This window comes from Scylla paramamosain, chromosome 10, assembly GCF_035594125.1.
Source record: "Scylla paramamosain isolate STU-SP2022 chromosome 10, ASM3559412v1, whole genome shotgun sequence".
Taxonomy (NCBI): domain Eukaryota; kingdom Metazoa; phylum Arthropoda; class Malacostraca; order Decapoda; family Portunidae; genus Scylla; species Scylla paramamosain.
This window is the reverse complement of record NC_087160.1, coordinates 20,929,269-20,949,431: the sequence shown is the minus strand read 5'-3', so window position 1 is coordinate 20,949,431 and position 20,163 is coordinate 20,929,269. Positions and strand designations below refer to the sequence as shown.

At 44.3% G+C, this 20,163-nt stretch overlaps 1 long non-coding RNA gene and 1 pseudogene across 9 annotated transcripts in view; one reads left to right on the top strand and one right to left on the bottom strand.

The window, feature by feature from the left end:
* Positions 1-20,163, top strand: part of LOC135104328 (uncharacterized) — a 237,173-nt gene that overhangs the window by 8,333 nt on the left and 208,677 nt on the right. The gene's annotated exons all lie outside the window — the stretch shown is intronic.
* The window catches only part of LOC135104326 (potassium voltage-gated channel protein Shaw-like), an 84,054-nt pseudogene that overhangs the window by 8,369 nt on the left and 55,522 nt on the right, over positions 1-20,163 (bottom strand).

The window sequence follows — 20,163 nt, the reverse complement described above, 5'->3', positions numbered from 1 at the left end:
TGCATGTATGTGTGTACTATGTATGTGCCATGTGCGTATGTGTCTATGAAGAAATTATTTACGCACGTGAGTGTTTATGAGGGAAAGGTGAGAGAGGAGGAGCATAGTTGGTGACGAGGAGAGGGAGACGAAAGGAGGGACACAAGGACAGGGACCTGGGGCGGGCGCGAGGCAGCGAGCGGGGACGACGTCACACTGATAAAAAAAAGAGGCAGAAATACTGGAGGAAGAACTGAAAGGGGAAAAATAACTTAATATGTACGTATATACAAAGAGAAGAGGGTTCTGGGAGGAAACTGAGAGGTAAGGGGAGCGACACGCGAGTGAAAACGGACTCTGCGCTTCATGGTTTCAGTCTTACGGCACCTCGCAATGTCGTTTTGTTAGGGTGGTGTTGCCTTGGACCGACACAGGCAGCTGCTTGGATTAGCGCGAGCACAGCAGGAATTCTTTGCCTTCGTGATTTTGCTGTCAAGGAGGGTGAAGTCCTGCCTGGGGGTACACCACGCCCCAGTTAGCTACCTCGCCCTCCGGCACCGTGTCAGTGGGCCCTTGACGCCCTCAGCCGCGCGCCGAACCGGACTGGGTGTTTGGACTATCACTTTGGCGTTGAATTACATCACGGCGTGGCATTAGTGGGTCAAGTGTGCGAGACTCGCTGCTCTGACTCAGGGAACTTGGTATCAACGAATTAAATTTTTGTGGGAACCTTATATCAATAAGTGACTCTTTGTTGGGGAGGGAGGGGACACTCACCTGCGGGCTCCCGGACCTGCGGCAGGAGGGGCGAGGCGGAGCTGGGCCACACCTCGCAGCCCGGGGGCGGGGCCGGGCTTGGAGGGGGGAGCGTGAGCCCATCTCTGACCTGTGGCATACAAGCTGAGGGCCTTAATCCCACCCACCTGCCCTTACCCGTTCAGCGTGCCTGTAAGCGGAGGACCCGGTGGTAAGGGTCAGGCACGGGTCAGGTCACCGCAGCAGCTGTGCCTGTGACCTGCGACTCGGGGAACTGACCTCGGGAGGGAGTGACTCTTCTCCCGCGGTTCCGCCCCCGAGGCTGGGGACCTTGTTTTCATGGGCGGATATCAGGCAGTATAAGAGTAACCATGCAGATCATAATACCATGAATAAGAACATTGAGTGTGAAGGGAGAGAGGTAGTGACTGGGTCAGAAACGCCCTCGAGCGTCAAGAGTGAGCTGCTTTAAAAAGTATCCATGCATGGAGGTTAGTCCCGCGGCTCCCCAGCGCTCCCCCATATCGTGCCGCACCCCGCCGGCCGTAGCAGGAAGGGGGCGGGGTATGGTGGGTCACCTAAGCCATTTTGTGCTCCATCAAAGCCTTTCAGCTCCATCTGTTAAGTAATTTAATAATTTAGCGTTGACATTTCAGCGGGTTGGTAACTTTTTCACAAACAAGTGAGCGCCGGGGCAGCCATTCGGGGAAACATTCTACATCCCCTCCTCCTCGCCATGCGGGCTGTACAGGGGCGGGGGGTGGGGCAGCACCATGAGGCACACACCTGGCCGGCCTCCCACACAAGGGATTGACTGCAATTTGTCATCTAAGTTTTGTCGGGGATAAACTACGTACAGGTTTTCTGAGTGATAACCAAACGTACTCTGGATTCTTGGTGAATAGCTAAGCTGAGCCTCGATGTGTGGGGCCGGGCAGGCCTGCGCCTTTGTGTTCGTGTGGGCACGCCCTCCTGGGATGGGTGGCGTCTGACCTGCGAGGAGATTGTCCATGGCGCCCGACAGCTTGGGCGTGAGGCCATCCTTCAGGCCGGGGTGGTGGTGCTTGATGGCGTTCATGCGGCGGTTCAGGCCGCCCTCCGGCCTCGCCTGGCGCGCCGCCCTCCTCGGCTGTTCCACCGGCAGCACTCGACGCCGCTTCTTGGGGAGCTTGGAGCGCGCCTGTGTGTGTGTGTGTGTGTGTGTGTGTGTGTGTGTGTGTGTGTGTTAGGATATAGATGGGTCGGTGTGAATGTAAAGAAAATATTGACAACTCACATAATTCATTGTTCCAAGCTGCACATTAAGGCCAAGTCAAGTCAAAAACATTATACAGCATCCTGGTAAGAGAATACTGGAAAAAGAAAATCCATTGCACAGATAATCAAGATGTGAAACCCACAAAAATGTCTGGCAAACTGACTGTGAAGAGTACTAGCAGAAGAGAAAGCGGAGGAGAAATAGGGTATTAAGATGGAGAGGAAGTATGAGTAGGAGCAGGAAGGAGTAGAGTATGAGTAGGAGGAGGAGGAGGAGGAGGAAGAAGGAGAGAAAGGGTTTGAGTACGAGGGAAGCAATTTCATATCATAATATTTCTGAAGCCGCTGATCCCTCTTAAGAGTCTAAATATCAAGGGTACACATACCCACCACACACACACACACACACACACACACACACACACACACACACACACACACACTCTCTCTCCTCTCTCTCTCTCTCTCTCTCTCTCTCTCTCTCTCTTCTCCTCTCTCTCTCTCTCTCTCACTCTCTCACCTGAGTATGGCTGTAGAACATTGAGAAGTTGGAAACAATGACAGGCACGGGCAGGGAGATGGTGAGCACGCCAGCCAGGGCACACAACGCCCCCACGAACATGCCCACGTACGTTTTAGGCACCATGTCCCCGTAGCCCAACCGTGGTCATGGTCACGATGGCCCACCACAGCCCCTCACGGGATGCTCTTGAAGTCGTTGTGAGGGTTGGCCTGGAGGAGAGCGAGAGTGAGGAGAGAGTGAGTGAGGAGAGAGAATGAGTGAGGAGAGAGAGTGAGTGAGTGGTGCACTGGAAGAGTAAGGACCGCACTGTGACAAAGTGGCTGGGAGAGTAAGGTGGGGCGTTGTGAGAGTAAGGCGGGCGCTGCGAGGGTAAGGGACTGGGAGGAGTAGGGTGGGGGCCGCTGTTAGTGTAAGATGGACTCTGCTAGGATAAGTGGCTGGGAGAGTAAAGTGCGGCCGTTGTGAGAGTAAGGCTGCGAGTGTAAGGGGCAGGGAGGTGTAGGTGTAAGATGTAACTTGCTTATTATCAGTACCTCCGAGCTGACGAAAGCAATATAACGGTGTATTGGTGCTCAGGTAAGTAAGAAAGCCAAAATGTGCGTTTTTCGCTTCATATTTCGCTTGTGTTTCTGAGATGTAATTAATTATTCAACGAGGAAGAGGAAGAGGAGGAGGAGGAGGAGGAGGAAGATGATGATGATGATGATGATGATGATGATGAGGAGGAGGAGGAGAGATAGAAATGGACAAAAAATCTCTTGTACCATCATGTGATCATATTGCATCAGACATAATCTTTGTTCTGTCAATCACAAAAAAAAAAAATTGACAAAAAAAAAAAAAAAAGATCTCCACCTACACTTCGTTACAGATTTTGACGTCATTGAATTGGTACCAAACAAATACTTCGATAAGAGCTTTCTCTGAGATTACGCAACTCATCCTCAACGTTATCAAATAAATTAACACTGTCACCATTCAGAAACAGCAAAGTATACATTTTGAAGTATTCAGTTACTTAAAAAAAAAAAATTCAGAATGCTGCATTTCTCCAGAAGGGAACATAGTTACGTAAACCCTTGCCAGTTTGTTGTTCACGGAAATTAAATTTGTGGCTGTATTCATTCATCATTCTGACTTTCTTTTATAAGTGAGGAGACCACTGTGATGCTGTATGGAAAGAGAAAGAGAGAGAGAGAGAGAGAGGAGAGAGAGAGAGAGAGAGAGAGAGAGAGAGGAGAGAGAGAGAGAGAGAGAGAGAGAGAGAGAGAGAGAGAGAAATAGACAGACAGAGAGACAAGCATATTTGCATACATTTCCATGGAAATTCAGATAACATAGCCCTCGAGGTCTGTCGTTAAACCCTGTGGGTGGACTAAATCAGACAATCATGATACTACGTGTTTGAGAGAGAGAGAGAGAGAGAGATAGAGAGAGAGAGAGAGAGAGAGAGAGAGAGAGGAGAGAGAGAGAGAGAGAGAGAGAGAGAGTGAGTGAGTTCGAAGAACAGCTGATAAGTTTTCTCTGGATATCATTGTTCATTATTACTCTGGAAGGACATCCGCCTCACGCTCGTTGTCTCTTTATTCCCCAGTTCTTGCGAATCGCCTTTGATGCCTGTCTGTCCATCACTTCAGTAGCTCTCGATATCGCTGCAGCCTTCCACGGTTAAAGCTGTCGGGGTTAAAATCAAGTTAATGTGTCCTGGAACTCTCGACGTCCTCAGTTTTTTTTTTTTTTCTTCGTTCCCTAATTGGCACGAAACTGAATGACGTGGCTAGAAGATACAGTTTATCTACCGTTAATATATTGGGATCTCCGTTTCTGGCCCCAGTTCGTGTACGTTTACTTAAGCTACTTTTAAAGTTTCACCTTTGTAATCGATTTTAAGTTACTCATATGTACTCAAATGTTAAGCTCTTTGGCGTGATAGTCTGTTGAATGATCCATGAGTAAAAATCTGACTTGGATAAAATCAGTCCTCAATCACACTCCAGTTTACGAGTGAAATAAAAATGAATGCTTCGCTCAGAGGAGGACACCAAACAGCTGTGTGGAGGGATGATGTTTGGCCGCTGAGGTAAGGCAGCACTAGCATCAGAGGTGAAGGAGTGGCCTCCACGCTGCAACCATTTCTGGACGGAGTGGCGTAAAAGTCCTCCTTGAAAGTCACCTTACTTCTCTGAGTAAGCCGCCTTCTCCCCACTGTCAATTTCATGGACTGTAGGTTCGCCTCAGCATGTAATACACGCCTCAAACAGGGAAGTGTATTGCACTCTGCCACCGCAGCTTGCCGGGGCTGGGGGCAGCAGTGACTGAAGAATGTTTGTCAACGCCCTTAATGCAAAAACTTACAACAACGATGGCTAGAACAGTAGAAAAGGCATTAGTGACAACAACAACATTAGCAGAGCGATGATGATAATGACAGTAAATATATCAATAAATATTTCTGTTCTACAAGCACAGCCTGCAGCAGCGACCGATGGCTCGCTTCCCAGTATTTCAGCACAAGGCAGGACACGAAGCATCTGGCTGGACTCAGGAATTCCTGGAGAAAACGTAAGCCCTGTAGGAGGCCGAGGCTGTCCACTTAATGTCTCACGCAGGCTCCGAGATCCCGCACTATCTATCACCAGAGGGCTCACACGAACGAAGCGGCACTGGCACACCTTCACACAAGACGACAGTGACTTTCAGCAAATACCCAGGCACAGTGTACCACATTTCGCTTTCTGCAGTCCCCATTGCTAATATGAATAATGCATAGCGTATCAATACATCTAAAATACTAAACCTTGCAAGAGATCGCTTTAAGATAAATAGAGGACTTGAAAGCTAACGAAGAAAAAAATAGAAATGCTTCATAGCGGTAAAGAATAACGATGCAAATAATCATAGTATAAAACAAAGCAACACGTTGCCAGTCTGCCTACCTGTAACCTCTCGGCGTAGTAGACCAGACTGGCGAAGATGACGATGCCCAGGACGAGGAAGAAGACGAGGAGGGTGAGTTCCTTCGCCGAGGCTTTGAAGGTGTGGATGAGAATCTTGAGTCCGCCCGAGTGTCTTGTCAGCTTGAACAGTCGCAGGATCCTTATGATGCTGAAGAACTCAATGACTTCTGCCGCCTTTCCTGCGTTGTCCTCTGAGGGAGTGTGTGAGGAAATAAAGGTGTGTGTGTGTGTGTGTGTGTGGGTGGGTATCATGGTCTTGGTACGTGTGTTTGGTTTTGTCTATCCGTCCGTCTGTTTATTCGCTTCTCGTCTTGTCTTTCTGAGCGTCTGCCTGCCTGCTTGTTTTGTCTGTCTTCCTGTTTGTCTGTGTGTTTGGTTGACCGTCTCTCTTGTTTTATTGTTTTTTTTTTTTCTGTTACTTTGTGTGTGTGTGTGTGTGTGTGTGTGTGGTGTGTGTGTGTGTGTGTGTGTGTGTGTGTGTGTTTGTGTGTGTGTGTGTGTGTGTGTGTACATTTTCTCTCTCTCTCTTTCTCTCTCATCTCTCATCTCTCTCTCTCTCTCTCCTCTCTCTCTCTCTCTCTCTCTCTCTCTCTGATCTTATAATCCCCGTGAAAAATCCATGTAAAAGCGCTCCACTTTTATTTTTTTGAACTCTCTCTCTCTCTTCTCTATCTATCTCTCTCTCTCTCTCTCTCTCTCTCTATCCTTCTTTCTATCTTTCTTTCTTTCTTTCTTCTTTCTTTCTTTCTCTTCTCTTTCTTTCTTTCTTCTTCTTTCTTTCTTTCTTTCTTTCTTACTTTCTTTCTTTCTTTCTTTCTTTCTTTCTTTCTCTCTCTCTCTCTCTCTCTCTCTCTCTCTCTCTCTCTCTCTCTCTCTCTCTCTCTCTCTCTCTCTCTCTCTCTCTCTCTCTCTCTCTCTCTCTCATCTCTCTCTCTCCTCTCTCTCTCTCTCTCTCTCCTCCTCTCTCTGCCCCCGATTCCTTCACGCTGTCGTTACAAACGCTCACCTCTAAAAGATAACTGAGTTACCCTTACGAAATATTATTAGTCGTACAAACAACAAAGCAACACAGGAACACTTTAGAAGGAATGGCTAGACGTGCGCCTTTGTGTGTGTGTGTGTGTGTGTGTGTGTGTGTGTGCGCAGTTAGTGAAATATACGCGTTTTGAAATTTTACCTCGGTGTTTCATGTATGTACGTATGTATGTTTGTGTTTATGTTTTCTTTTGGTGTTTATTTTTATATATGCATTTATGCCGGGTGTGCTCTTTGTGTATGTTTGTCGTCTGCCTTTTGTCTGACCGCTTATGTCTCTTTGTCTGTCTGTCTGTCTGTCTTTCTGTCTGTCTGTCTGTGTCTGTTTATCTTTACTGTAATGTCTGCCTATGTGTATGTCTATTAAGATACATTCACAGTCTCTCTCTCTCTCTCTCTCTCTCTCCTCTCTCTCTCTCTCTCTCTCTCTCTCTCTCTCTCTCTCTCTCTCTCTCTCTCTCTCTCTCTCTCCTCTCTCTCCATACTTCTCTATCTCTCTCATATTCCCCTATGCTTCCTATCCCCCCTTCCATCTCCCACATAATTTTCTTCCCACACACTTTCGTACCCTCCGCCTTACCGCTGCCCGCAAACTGAGTGTAGTTAAGAATGATGTCCATGTAGAAAGAGAGAGTGGCCACAAAGTCGATAATGTTGATGGTGTTCTTTACAAACTCGAGCTTCATTGGCGTGACCGTGAAGCGCATCAGGATCTCAAAGGTGAACCAGGGCATTGCACGCTGCCTCCACGTAGAAGAAGGCAGCGTGGGGATCCGTTCTGGGGTGTAGAAAAAGAAGAAAGAAAAACTTATGTCTAGGTCAGGTGAGGTTAGGTAAACGAGAGGTGATGAGGAATTATGATTGCTTTGTGTTATGCTGTGAGAGGTTTGGTGTACTGGGGAGTTTGTGGGGATCCGTTCTGGGGTGTAGAGAAAGAGAAAAAGTTACGTGTAGGTCAGGTGAGGTAAGGTTAAACGAGAGGTGGTGAGGGATACGAGTGCTTTGAGTGTTGAGCTATGAGAGGTGTGGTGTAGTGGGGAGTTTGTGGGGATACGTTCTGAGGTGTAGAGAAAGGAAAAGGCAGGTGTAGGTGAGTTGAGGAAAGGTAATTAAGAGGCGGTGAGAGATACAGGTGTTTTGTGAGTCTTGGTTATGAGAGGCGTGGTGTAGGAAGTTTGTGAGGCCTTTTTGAGGTACAGAGACGTGTGTTGTGTGCCTGATAGAGACAAACGCTGTGTGTGTGCCTGTAGAGAAAACAAAGTACATGCAGGTAAGGAAAGTAAAGGTAACTGAGAGATGAAGAGAGATGCACGTATTTTGTGGGTTTTAGGGTATATGTGTGGCGTGTGTGTGTGTGTGTAGTGAGGAGGTATGTGAAGTGTTTGTTTATGTTGTGGGTGACTTGTGTATGTGTGGGGGGAGGAACAAAAGGGATGGAGGAGGGAGTGGAGGATGGATTGATGGATACGTGGATGTGTAGGCGTGGTGCGAGAAGATACGGACGGTGCGCTGATGACGGTGACAAGGAATGACGGGGAAAATACACTGTGAATTGAAGTCTGTAGCTAATTTCTCAGCTGGAAAGACTCGAAGATAGATCGTAAGACAGGAATTGTAACACAAGAGCCAGTTAACATCATGCGACGTGCAGTGACTGAAAACACACAGGTGCGTTGAGCAAATCGTAAAGGTAAGACGTAACACCAGAAATATCGCACCTGGAAACACCAATAAACACACAAGTCTTATTTTTTTTACCTCACTCTTATCTTCCTCTGACTCGCCACCTCACCTGCTTTCTTCCCTTTCATCCCCTCAATAAGAAAAGAAAGAGGAAATGTCGGAGATGTGGAGGGCGTTGCAAAAAAGAGGTAAAGGAGGAAGAGAGGAAGGAGTGCGGAGGGAGAGAAGGATGAGGGAATTCTGGGAAAAGAAGAATGGAGGCAACGTAGGTGGTGAAAGAAGAAGAAGAAGAAGGTGCCGCAGCGTGGGAGTGTGTAGGAGGCACGAGGGAAATATTAGAGAGAGAGAGAGAGAGAGAGAGAGAGAGAGAGAGAGAGAGAGAGAGAGAGAAGAGAGAGAGGAGAGAGAGAGAGAGAGTGAGAGAGAGAGAGAGCATCATCATCACCACAACAGCATCTCCATTAGCAACACATTTGATCTCCATAGCAAAAACTGTCTTCATGTCATTAATCATTCCATTATTTACCTTCCTTATCTACCTGGCCAGTCCCCTTACCTCTCCCTCTTTTCCCCCACTTCATTCTCTCCCACCCCCTTATCACCCTCTCCACTGCCCTCCATTCTCTTCTCATTCCTGCCATTGTTGAGTCTCGTGATCATTACTTTATTTCTCTTCCCTTTCTCTTGTTTCTTCTCTTTCTCCTTTCCTTTACCTTTCCTTACATATCCACCTCCGTCTGGCTCTTACCTCGCCTTTCAATAAGTAAGATCCATTTGTCTGTGTTTCTTTGCGTAGATTTCACATTCCGTTTTCTTTCATTAAGTCTTTTCCAACTTTTCCTATCTCTCTGTCACTCTTGTTTCTGTTCCTTCGTTTACCGTCTTTTTTTCTGCTAATCCTTTACTTCCACACATCTGTTTCCTTTCATCTGTCTCCTCCAACTCTTCCCTCCTTCTCTTTGTCTCTCGCTCTTTGTTTCCTTCCTGTTCCTTCCCTTCTAACTTCCTCTTCGTTACCTCTCACCTGTTTCCTCTCACCTGCCTTGTCCAGCTATCACCCCCTTCTCTCTCTCCACTTCTCTCGCTCTTTCCGTTCCCCTATCTTCTCTTTCTAGTCCTCATGGATACCCTTCACTGTCTTCTCTCACCTGTCTTCTCTCATCTGTTTTCTCCAATTCTTCCATCTCTTTCTGACCCTTTCAGTTTTTGTTCTTTTCTCTCACCTTCCACTTTTTTCCTTCCCCTTCGTCCCCTTCACCCAAAATCCTTTAAGGATTTGAAAGTCTGCTGCTGTTTGGTCTTCCTATGTATACTGTCTCTTCTTGCCTGTTTCTTCCTCCGGTTTTTTCCCTCTCTGCTTCGCTCTACGTCCCCTTCACTGTCTCCTGTCACTTGTTTCCTCTTACCTGTCTTTGTTGAGGTACCAGCTGGGACGTGACAGAGCCGTTTCTGTCCACGGATCTGACTGTCACGTTGACGATCACTGGCACGCGCATGTTGGGATGTGTCTTGAGGCAGAAGGACAGGATGGAAACCACGATGAAGAAGACTGACAGCATGGCGATCACCTGCTGGTGTTGAGGTCGAGGAACAAGAGTTGGAGAAAGGGATTAGAAGAGGAGTTGGAATCAGAAATAAGAGAAACGGGTGAAGCGAACGGTGTTAGATGAAAACGAGAAAGAGAAACAAAGATGAAAGGGAGGACGTAGGGAAATCATGAAGAGAAAAGGAGGGTAGGGAACATTGAGGAAGGAAATAGAGAAATGGGATAAGTGAATTATTAGATGGAGAGGAGGAAAGTGGATTAGGAAAAAGGGGAAAGAGAAGCGGAGAATCAAGGGAGGGCATAGGGGAAGGAAGAAAAGGAAAAGGAGGAGAATGAAAGGGAAAATAAACGGGGGGAACATTGAAGAGGAAGAAAAGAAATGGGAGACGAGAAAAGTATAATTTGAATAGGAAGAGATGGGACAGAAAAGTAAAAGAAGCGAAGGGAAAGAAAGGGATGAAACAAGAAGAGAAAGAATGAAAAATAAAAGGTTGGGGACATTGAAGAGAAAGGAGGAAAAGAAAAACGAAGAGACTTAAATGAAGAGGAGGAAATGGAATATGAAAAGAGAGAGAGAAGAGAAGCAAAGGAGAAGAAAGGGAGGGTGTAGGACGAAAAAAAAAAGAAAAAAAGGGTTTGGTAAGTTGAGGGGAAGGAAGAGAAAGAAACAAGGGATAGGAAGAAAGGAGGTATAAGAAAGAGGATGATAAAGAAGAGAAAAGAAAAAAAAAGAAATAAGAATGCGTATGGAAGGGATGATTAAGGTGATAGTGATGATAATGGCAGATAATGAATCCAAGAAGTTTGAAAGGTAATGAATGATCGTGAAAGAAGAATAAGAGATGATGAAAAGTGAGAGAAGAAAGAAAAGAGAAAGCAAAAGAAAATATACCAGAACAAACAAAGGGGAAAGAAAATAATATAAGGGGAGACAACACAAAATAGATATAGAAGATACAACAAAAAAGAAGAAAGGATAGAGAGATTTAGAGCGGATTACGGAGAAAGGAAGCGGGCAGGAAGGCGGGAGGGAAGGAGGGAGGGAAGGAAGGGAGGGAAGGGAGGTAGGAAAAGGAGGGAGGGAAGCCAGTGTCATGTTGGAAAAGGTAAAAGAGCAAGATGGAGGATGGATTGAAAGGAGAGAGAGAGAGAGAGAGAGAGAGAGAGAGAGAGAGAGAGAGAGAGAGAGAGAGAGAGAGAGAGAGAGAGAGAGAGAGAGAGATGTACGTTAAAATCGACGAGTTACTCACACATATCACTACTACTACTACTACTGCTACTACTACTAATACCACTACTACTACCACCACCACCACCACCACCATCACTACCACTGAAAAAAAAAAAACTAATTAAAAAAAATAATAACAACATATTCCCATGATAAGCAGAAACACGACACCATCAGACACACTCAATAACATTCACTGCAGATTGGCTGGCGGGAGTGAAAATTTATGTTAATCACTGGACCATGGAGTAATTAAGCCCGATGGTTCCTTAACGACCTCTATTAATCACCCCTATGTCACCTGTCACGTCCCCGTAATTTTGGACGTAATGAGTCACTCGAGCTGGCGCTATTCACCTTTGGGGCGTGATTTAAGGTGTTTCGAGAGGGTTATCAAAGTGGTTCATTGAGTTTAAAGGTGTTTTCAAGGTGCTTCAATGTGTTTCAGGGGGTTTCAGGGTGTTTCAGGGTTTTTAGGGTGTTTCAAGGTGTTTCAATGTGTTTTAGGGTGTTTCATGGTGTTTCAGGGTGTTTCAATGTGTTTCAGGATATTTCATGGTGTTTCAGGGGTGTTTCAGGGCGTTTCGATGTGTTTCAGGGTGTTTCAGGATGTTTCAACGTGTTTCAGGGTGTTTCAGGGCGTTTCAATGTGTTTCAAGGTGTTTAAGGGTGATTCAAGGTGTTGCAATATGTTTCAGGGTGTTTCAAGGAGTTTCAGTGGGTTTTTTAGAGTGTTTTCAAGATGTTTTCAAGGTGTTTTCAAATTGTTTCGTTGTGTTTCAAGGTGTTGCAAGGTGTTTCAGAGTGTTTTAAAATGACTACCTTTATATATATATATATATATATATATATATATATATATATATATATATATATATATATATATATATATATATATATATATATATATATATATATATAATCTTATTATCTCTCCTCTCTGTCATGTGTCTTCTGTTTATTGGTTTATATTCCTTCTGGTTAGGTTCCTCTAAATGTGATGGGAGGAATGACTTGGTTCTTTTTTTCTTTTTTTTGTATTTGTTTTTTTGTATCAACATATTTTTCTGCTCTTTTGTGTGTTTTATTTTTGTATCAATGTTTATTTTTGTATGTTCCTTTTCTTCCTTGTTTGTATACGGTTCTTTATTTTTTTCTTTCTTTATTGTATCCTTTCTTTATCAACTTATTTTTTCATTTGTTTTGAAATTTTCTTCGTGAACATATTTTTTTTCTTTTTGACCTGTATTTTTTTTGTTTATTCACTTTGCACTTGTTTCGAATTCTTTTTGTATATTCTTCTCTTTATAATTTGTATCTGTTCTTCATTATTTCTTTCCCTTTCCTTTTACATGAGCGTTCGAGCGTGCACAAGTTTTCTTTGTATATATATATATATATATATATATATATATATATATATATATATATATATATATATATATATATATATATATATATATATATATATATATATATATATATATATATATACTGAACACAAAAGAAGGAAAATTAGAAAAAAAGAAAAGAAAAAAGAAAAAAAGAAAGAAAAAAAAAAAAATATATATATATATATATATATATATATATATATATATATATATATATATATATATATATATATATATATATATATATATTTTTTTTTTCTTTTTCTTTTTTTCTAATTTTCCTTCTTTTGTGTTCAGTGTTCTTGCGTCTATACCAGTTTGTCATGCTTTCTTTTTTTTTTTTTCTCTTTCTCTCCCTCTCTTTTATCTTTTGCTTAACTGGCTCATCCTTTAAGTCTGTTCGTGCCCTTCTTGTGTTTTCTTCTTCGGATTTTCTTTATTTTTGTTCTCAGCTCAAAATTTTCCTCTCTTCTTTCCTTCTTCCAATATGTTGTTCGGTATTTTTCATGCACACTCCTCTTCTTTCTCTTTCTCTTTCTTTTTCTTTTCTCTTCTTTGGTCTGTTATTTTCTTTTCGTTTTATTTATTTCCCGGACTTCCTCTCATCCATCTCTTCTATGTATTTTACCGAGTGTGATTCTCTCTCTCTCTCTCTCTCTCTCTCTCTCTCTCTCTCTCTCTCTCTCTCTCTCTCTCTCTCTCTCTCTGTTTTTGGGAAGGTCAATGAGTTGCTAATTATTTCATAACAGACAGGAGAGAGAGAGAGAGAGAGAGAGAGAGAGAGAGAGAGAGAGAGAGAGAGAGAGAGAGAGAGAGAGAGAGAGAGAGAGAGAGAGAGCCTGCCACATTTACTACTCTCTCTCTGCTTTTGATTCACACCATCCCACCAAGTCCCTCTCTTTAAATTTACGCAGTGAGCTCCCAGTGACCCGTCTCTCTTCCTTATCGCCTCCTCCGTTCTTCCTCTTCACTTTCTGCTTCGTGTTATTACTTTACTCGCCCTCTTCCTGTGTACTCCTCATTCCCTTCCTCTTCATCCATTCGTTAACTCTCCCCTGGCAAATCTAACTTACCTCCTTTCTCCTTATTCTCTCATTCTCTCCTCCTCTGTTTCTTCGTCTTTCCACTTACTGTTTTATTATTTGTTTTATTATTATTATCTCTTATTGACGCACGTGTCTTCATCTCATCTTCTTGCTCTTTCTTCATTATTTTTTTTTTTATCTCGGCTGCCTTGTTAACTTAGGTCTCTCAGTTATGATTTTTCCATTACACATCTTTCTTCATCTCATCTTCCTCATCCTTTCGTTCGTTAATTGTCCTCTCCCTCTATCTCTTCATTCACTCCTCTATTTCTCTCTCTTCCTTTCCCCCTTTTTATTTTTTCCACACTGCCTTGTTTTATTACTCTTATTCCCCACGTCCCTGTTTATGCAATCTTTCACTTACACACCTTTCTTCATCACAATTTCCTGCTCTTTGTTCGTAAGCTGAGTTCCTTCCTTCCATCAAGTCTCGGTGAATCGGGGATAAAACGAGAACGTGTCACATTCTAAGGATGATTGGTTGGGGGGAAGGCTTTATGTTGCCTCTCTACGTATATATTCAGAGATCAAAGTAGTATACCACACTCTATCTACTTGTATTTATCCCCTTGCATCAATTCCTAAGTCCTTTAAACCTGCTAAGTATCAGTCAAGTCTCTAGGTATCCAGGTATCCAGGTATTTAAGTATCTAACAAGTATCTACCCGTGTTTGTAAGGAGACTGCCATTGAATCCGACTTAATACTGATAACGTAAGGTACAATGGAGGTGAGAGCAAGTTACTTGATTCTGACCGCTACTGTAGGACCCCGCAAACTTTAGTCTCTGATCTACTAAATATTCACCAATTCCCAAGTTTCGTAAGGACACAAAGCAAAGTATTGACGAAGTGCAAAGTAGCGTGCAGGTTTACTTCAATCTGACCGCTGTTGTGGGATTTCCGCGGCTCTTGATGCTGTGATGGACGGGCGCGCCACTCAGCCAATCAAGTAGATGGTGCTCGCCGATCACAGCCAGCCAGATAAACGAGGTCGTCGGTCACGCTCAATCTCGTCAAAAGCAGAGGATGGGGCGTTTGGAGAGGGAGAGAGGGAGCGGTGAGGGTGGAATCAATTGGCTGGGAGATGATAATGGATTTTTTAGTTTGTTTACGTAAAGGGACTTCCACTAATGACACACACACACACACACACACACACACACACACACACACACACACACACACACACACACACACACATACACACACATGCGTAAGGGATATAAAAGATAATACAGACAAGTTCCTTAGGCATAGTAATCAGGATAGGCCTAGGAGTAATAGGTTCAAGGTTAATAGATGAAAAAGAGAGAGATAGGAAGAGATTGGTTCTCAAGTAGTGGTAAGTGGAAGAAATAGGAAAAAAAATAATAATAGCTGTAAGTACATTAGACAAAGAGCCACGTAGAGAGAGAGAGAGAGAGAGAGAGAGAGAGAGAGAGAGAGAGAGAGGAGAGAGAGGAGAGAGAGAGAGAGGAGAGAGAGATTAGTAGAGAGATGCGTAACAGCCTTCCTGGAAAAAGATGTCAGGCCTATGGCAGATAAAAATAAAAAAAGAATTTAATACAACCCCGTAAAGCAAGTCACTTTACGGTGTGGTGGGGAGGCGAGGCGGAAAAAGTCACCCACTCGTCCTCTCGTTTACTCGAATTCATATTTCCTTTTTTTTTCATCTTTTTTCCTCCTTTTTTTTTCTTCTTGTCTTTCTTCTCTTGGTCATTTAATTTTTGGTCTTTTTATTCCTGTTTTAATTTTTGTATTTCCTCCTCCTCCTCTTCCTCCTCCTCCTCTTTCATTTAATTTTTTCCTCTTTTATTCTTTAACTGTTTTATCTCTTGCACTTCCTCCTCCTCCTCCTCCTCATTTAATTTTTCCTCTTTTATTCTTAACCGTTTTTATCTCATATACCTTCTCCTCCTCCTCTTTTTTTTTCTTCCTCCTCCTCGTTAAATTTTTCTTCTGTTATTTCTAACTTTTATCTCTTGCAGTTCCTCTCCTCCTCCTCCTCCTCCATAAAACTTAAAAACATCCTTAAGGTACTGAATAAAGCAAACTTTTAAACACTCTACACGCCATTTGATTAGTAAGAGCTTGCTGAGAGAGAGAGAGAGAGAGAGAGAGAGGAGAGAGAGGAGAGAGAGAGAGAGAGAGAGAGAGAGAGAGAGAGAGAGAGAGAGAGAGGAGAGAGAGAGAGCACATAATCAGAAGGTCATAAAGACAGACTAACCTATTGACTGAGGCAGGCAAAGGACACACACACACACACACACACACACACACACACACACACACACACACACACACACACACACACACACACACCACCACCACCACCACCACCACCACCATCATCATCATCAAGAGTACGGTGCCTTCATTATTATTAAGCTCCCTAACTTTTTTCGCCCTGCTTGAGTGAAACGTCATTTTCTGAGAAGACGGGAGAGGCTTCCTGCTAACCGATCGAGACTCTATTGATCCCCGGAGAAGGAAATACGAAGAGAAAAAAAAAAATCAAACACTTTTTCACAATAGATCAAAGTCCCTCATGCGTCAGTGGCTGCGACCAATAGGAAAGCGAGAAGATAGTAAAGTTGCTTGTTATTGGCTCACGGGGGCGGAAGGGAATTTCTCTGAGCGCAGCGAAGGAAGAGTAATATATAATGTTTGGTTTGGTTCTTGTAATGAAAGGGAAGGAGGAGGAGGAGGAGGAGGAGGACGTGGATCAGGTGATGAAAGGAAAGGGAGTAAGGGAGTGTAAATTAGAGGGTAGTGTATTACGTTACTACTGCTACTACTACTACTACTAATACCAATACTACTAATACTACTACTACGGCTGCTGCTTTACTGTTACTGCTTCTACTACTTTACGAGTACTACTACTACTACTACTACTACTACTACTAATACTACTACTAATACTACTACTACTACTACAGCAGGAACAACAACAAAACCTTCAACCACCACCACTACCACCACCATCACCACCCTAGTATTCTTCCCGCTAGACTGAGGGACGCTGCATCACAACACCACCTAGCACTCTCACTCCCTACCTCCCTCCCTCTCTTCTTCCCTCCCTGCAGACGTGTTACCCGGCAGCATAATTTCCTCCTCTCCTCTCTCTCTGCCTTCCCTGATTAATTTCCATCCAGGACAAATTTTTTTAATGTTGGCTCATCTCTCGCTCCGGCCTTGACTTCCCCGCCTTTTCCTCCACCCTCGCGTATCTCCACGTGTCGGTATTTCGATCTGATCTTTGTCTTCTTGCCTTGCTTTCCTCGCGACCTTAACCTCGCCTAAATGTTCACGTGTCTCCGTTTTCTTTCTCTCTGTTTGTTCCGTTCCTCTCCTCATTCTGTGTACCTCTTTCTCTTTGATCTTCCATTTTTGCCTTCACTCGTTGTCTTTTCCCCGTAACTCGCTGATTCTCCACTACACTTCATTTGCTGTGAGTCTTAAATTTTCCATATCACTCTTCTCTTGGTTCCTTTTCACGTGACCCGCAGTGACTCATCTGTGACTCCTCGTACTCGCTGTGATTCTCTCGCTAGTCACCTGTTTCTCTGGTGACTCTCTTTGAAAACATTCCCTCTATGATCTTCTTATCTTCTTCAGTGACTTCCATGATCATGTTTTTGAGCCACTCTGTGACTCTTCGCCCGTAGCATCATTTCATTTAATCTCTGTGATCGGCAGTGCACTTAATTCTCTGTGATCGGCAATGATTCATTTTTGTAATCCTGTGATTCTGCAATGACTCTCTCCATTCCTCGATTACTTTCCACTGATTCAACCAGATGTGAATTCCCTGTTACTCTTTGCAGTGATTCATTGACTTGAACCCCTTTTTGAACTTCTTGTATCTCCTCCTCCTCCATGACCTCTACCAATCCCCGAGACCCTCCATAGACAACCGTGAGCCTGACTGACCTTAGCCATCCAGGAGGAGTAAGGCTCGTCGAAGAGCGCCCACACTTTCGGTCTGGTCCTCTGCCACCACGACGTGCGCCCGTTGAGGTAGTCCTCCTCGTAACCGAACTTGCGGGCGATCTCCTCCTCCGACGGCTGATCGGTGTCCACGTCCAGCTTGTCGAGGATGGCCAAAGTCGCCTGCAGGAGAGATGAGGCAAAGGGACTACGTTAAGATATTTTTTATGTGAGAGGGGCATTGGTTTAGGCCATCAAAAAGAACGAAAGGAAAGGCTCTATGACGTCCCAGTTCCAGAAAAGTAAAAAAAAAAAAAGAATGATCATCCAAAATTAGCGTTCTTCACAGTGCTTTCCTAGTATTGTGGGAATTGTTTGCGTGGAGACAGAGAAGACAAAAGGGAGAACAGACTTCATTCTTATCTATCTATCTATGGACATTCTTGAGTAAGCTTCTAGCAGGGTGAAAATTGTTTAGAATAGGTTACTTTTATCTGTTCATAGGCGTGAAAATTCTTTGCGTGGAGACAGAGGGGACAAAAGAAAGAACGGGAAGCTAATCTTATCTGTCTATGGTAGTCGTCCAGTAACCTCTAAACGCAGTGAGAATTGTTTGGGTGGATGCAAGACACGAAAGAAAGAACAGCAGGTTAATCTCATCGCATTTAATCTACAGACAACATCCAAATTTCAAAAGTCAGTACAAGGAGTGATGGAGTAAATCAAACTTTTTTTTTCCATATACGTAACCTTATTTTCGCCAAGTAGAATCGTATTATGGTTACCCCGGTGTTAAAAAAACGTGCCAAACAGTCTTCGGCACTTAGGGTTAATGGCGATATAAAGTAATTTGGAGGTGGTATAGGAGCTGTGGGGGACCGGATACAGAGAGCAATGTAATGTTTCGGCTCCTAAGTGAGGGACGTGTGTTGAAAGTAATAGGGTAGAGGGGAGTGTGGCGCCTGATGGGAAACTGCAATTTGTGAATAAGGCAGTCTGGAAACACTCAGGAGATGCTGGAAGCGTGCCATGCTGTCTACAAGGCCGCAGACACACAAATATATTTCAGAACTCGTGTGAAACAAATGAAATTTCACACCGGGAAAATCCCTGGGGCCCTAAACTGTCCTAAAGCAAGATTGAGAAGCCCACAGGAAGAGAGAATAAAGTATACGCGAACCATGTGATCTAATCTAAAAATCCTTAAACTCTATCAGTATTCATAGCAGGAATTGTAATCCCCTTTAAAACACACAAAATAGACGTGAACCTAAGACAAAGACGTGGCGAAGAATTGGAGAGAAAAACAAGCGAGAGCCGCGGACCACGAGACAGGAACACTGGCGGGAAAGCGGAAAAAATGAAATTATGGTAGTTTTCCGAGTCAGTGGGAGTTTTTGGGCTATGCTGTGTGTTTTCGCCCGTGTTTACTTGCTCAGGGGAAAGGAAGGAGCGGGAAGAAAAGGAGGAGGAGGAAGAGGAAAAAAAAAACGCCAGTTGAGGAATGAAGTGCGGAGGAAATGGAGAAAATGTTGAGCAAATAGAAGGATAAGATGGACCAAGACGATAAGAGTGTGTAAGAGGTAGAAAAAGTGGCAAGGCAATTAGTGTGTGTGTGTGTGTGTGTGTGTGTGTGTGTGTGTGTGTGTGTGTGTGTGTGTGTGTGTGTGTGTGTGTGTGTGTTCGCAAGCCTTTCATTCACACGCATCAGCTCTGCATGTAACAACCAAAGTCTGTCTATGTTGAGTCACAAGTTTTCGCCTCTAGCAAAAGCAGTGAAAAGCGAAACTGTATCACTCTGCCCTATCTATGCCGCCTTGTTTACCCTATCCCCCCCTCCTTACTCTTACCCCTGCTCCTTTAACCCTAACTAGACACCTCTTGCTGTTATATTCCCTAACGTATCACTTGGAATTCCCACCTGTTCTCTCTTACAAACCTCCCGTTTAACTCCTGTACCACCATCCCTTCCTGTCCTCTCTAGCCTTACACCTCTCTCCTTCAATGTTCCCTTACGTGCATCACTTAATATTTCTTCTGCTCTCTCTTACTAAACTCCCCACTCAACTCTTGTACCACCATCACTTCTTGTCCTCTTTCATTCTTACCTGCCCACTTGCTCACCTGTCCACTTACTCACCTGGCCACTTCTCACCTCCCCGCCACTTACCTGCGTGTCCCGGTGTATCGTGTACGTCATCCAGCAACAGGGCTCCACTTGGTTCGAATCGAGGCCCCAGAACTCCAGCTCCTCTTCGAAAAGCGGGCCACACACATTGGTCGGGTAGTGCAGCTTGCCCGTTCTGAGGGAGAGGAGAACGAGAAAGTGGGGTGAGGATACGTGACATCGGCTGATTGGCTGGGAAAGGACCTTGGTTCGGGAGGGCTGAGAGTTGGAAAAGGGTGGTGAAAGGGTGATCACGGCTGGAAGGAACTAGAGAGGAGGGAATTAAAGGGTTAGGGGAGAAGGGGAAATAGAGAGGGATGAAGAGGTGAGGGGAGTGATACAGGGAGTGATTACGGAAGGAAGGAAGTAGTGAGGGAGGGAATTAAATGGAAAGAGGACAGGGAAGCGGAATAAGGGGAAAGAGGGGGAGGAAGTGAGGGGAATGATACAGGGAGAGTGATCACAGCTGGAAGGAAGTATTAAGTGAAGGGCACGGGGAAGGGAGTTAAGAGGGAGTGGAGAGGGAGAGAGGGGAAGAGGGGACAGTGGACCGTGTTTGTGGGTGCGGTAAAGGGAAAGGCAAGCTGAATAGAGGAAGAGAGGGAACAGAGAG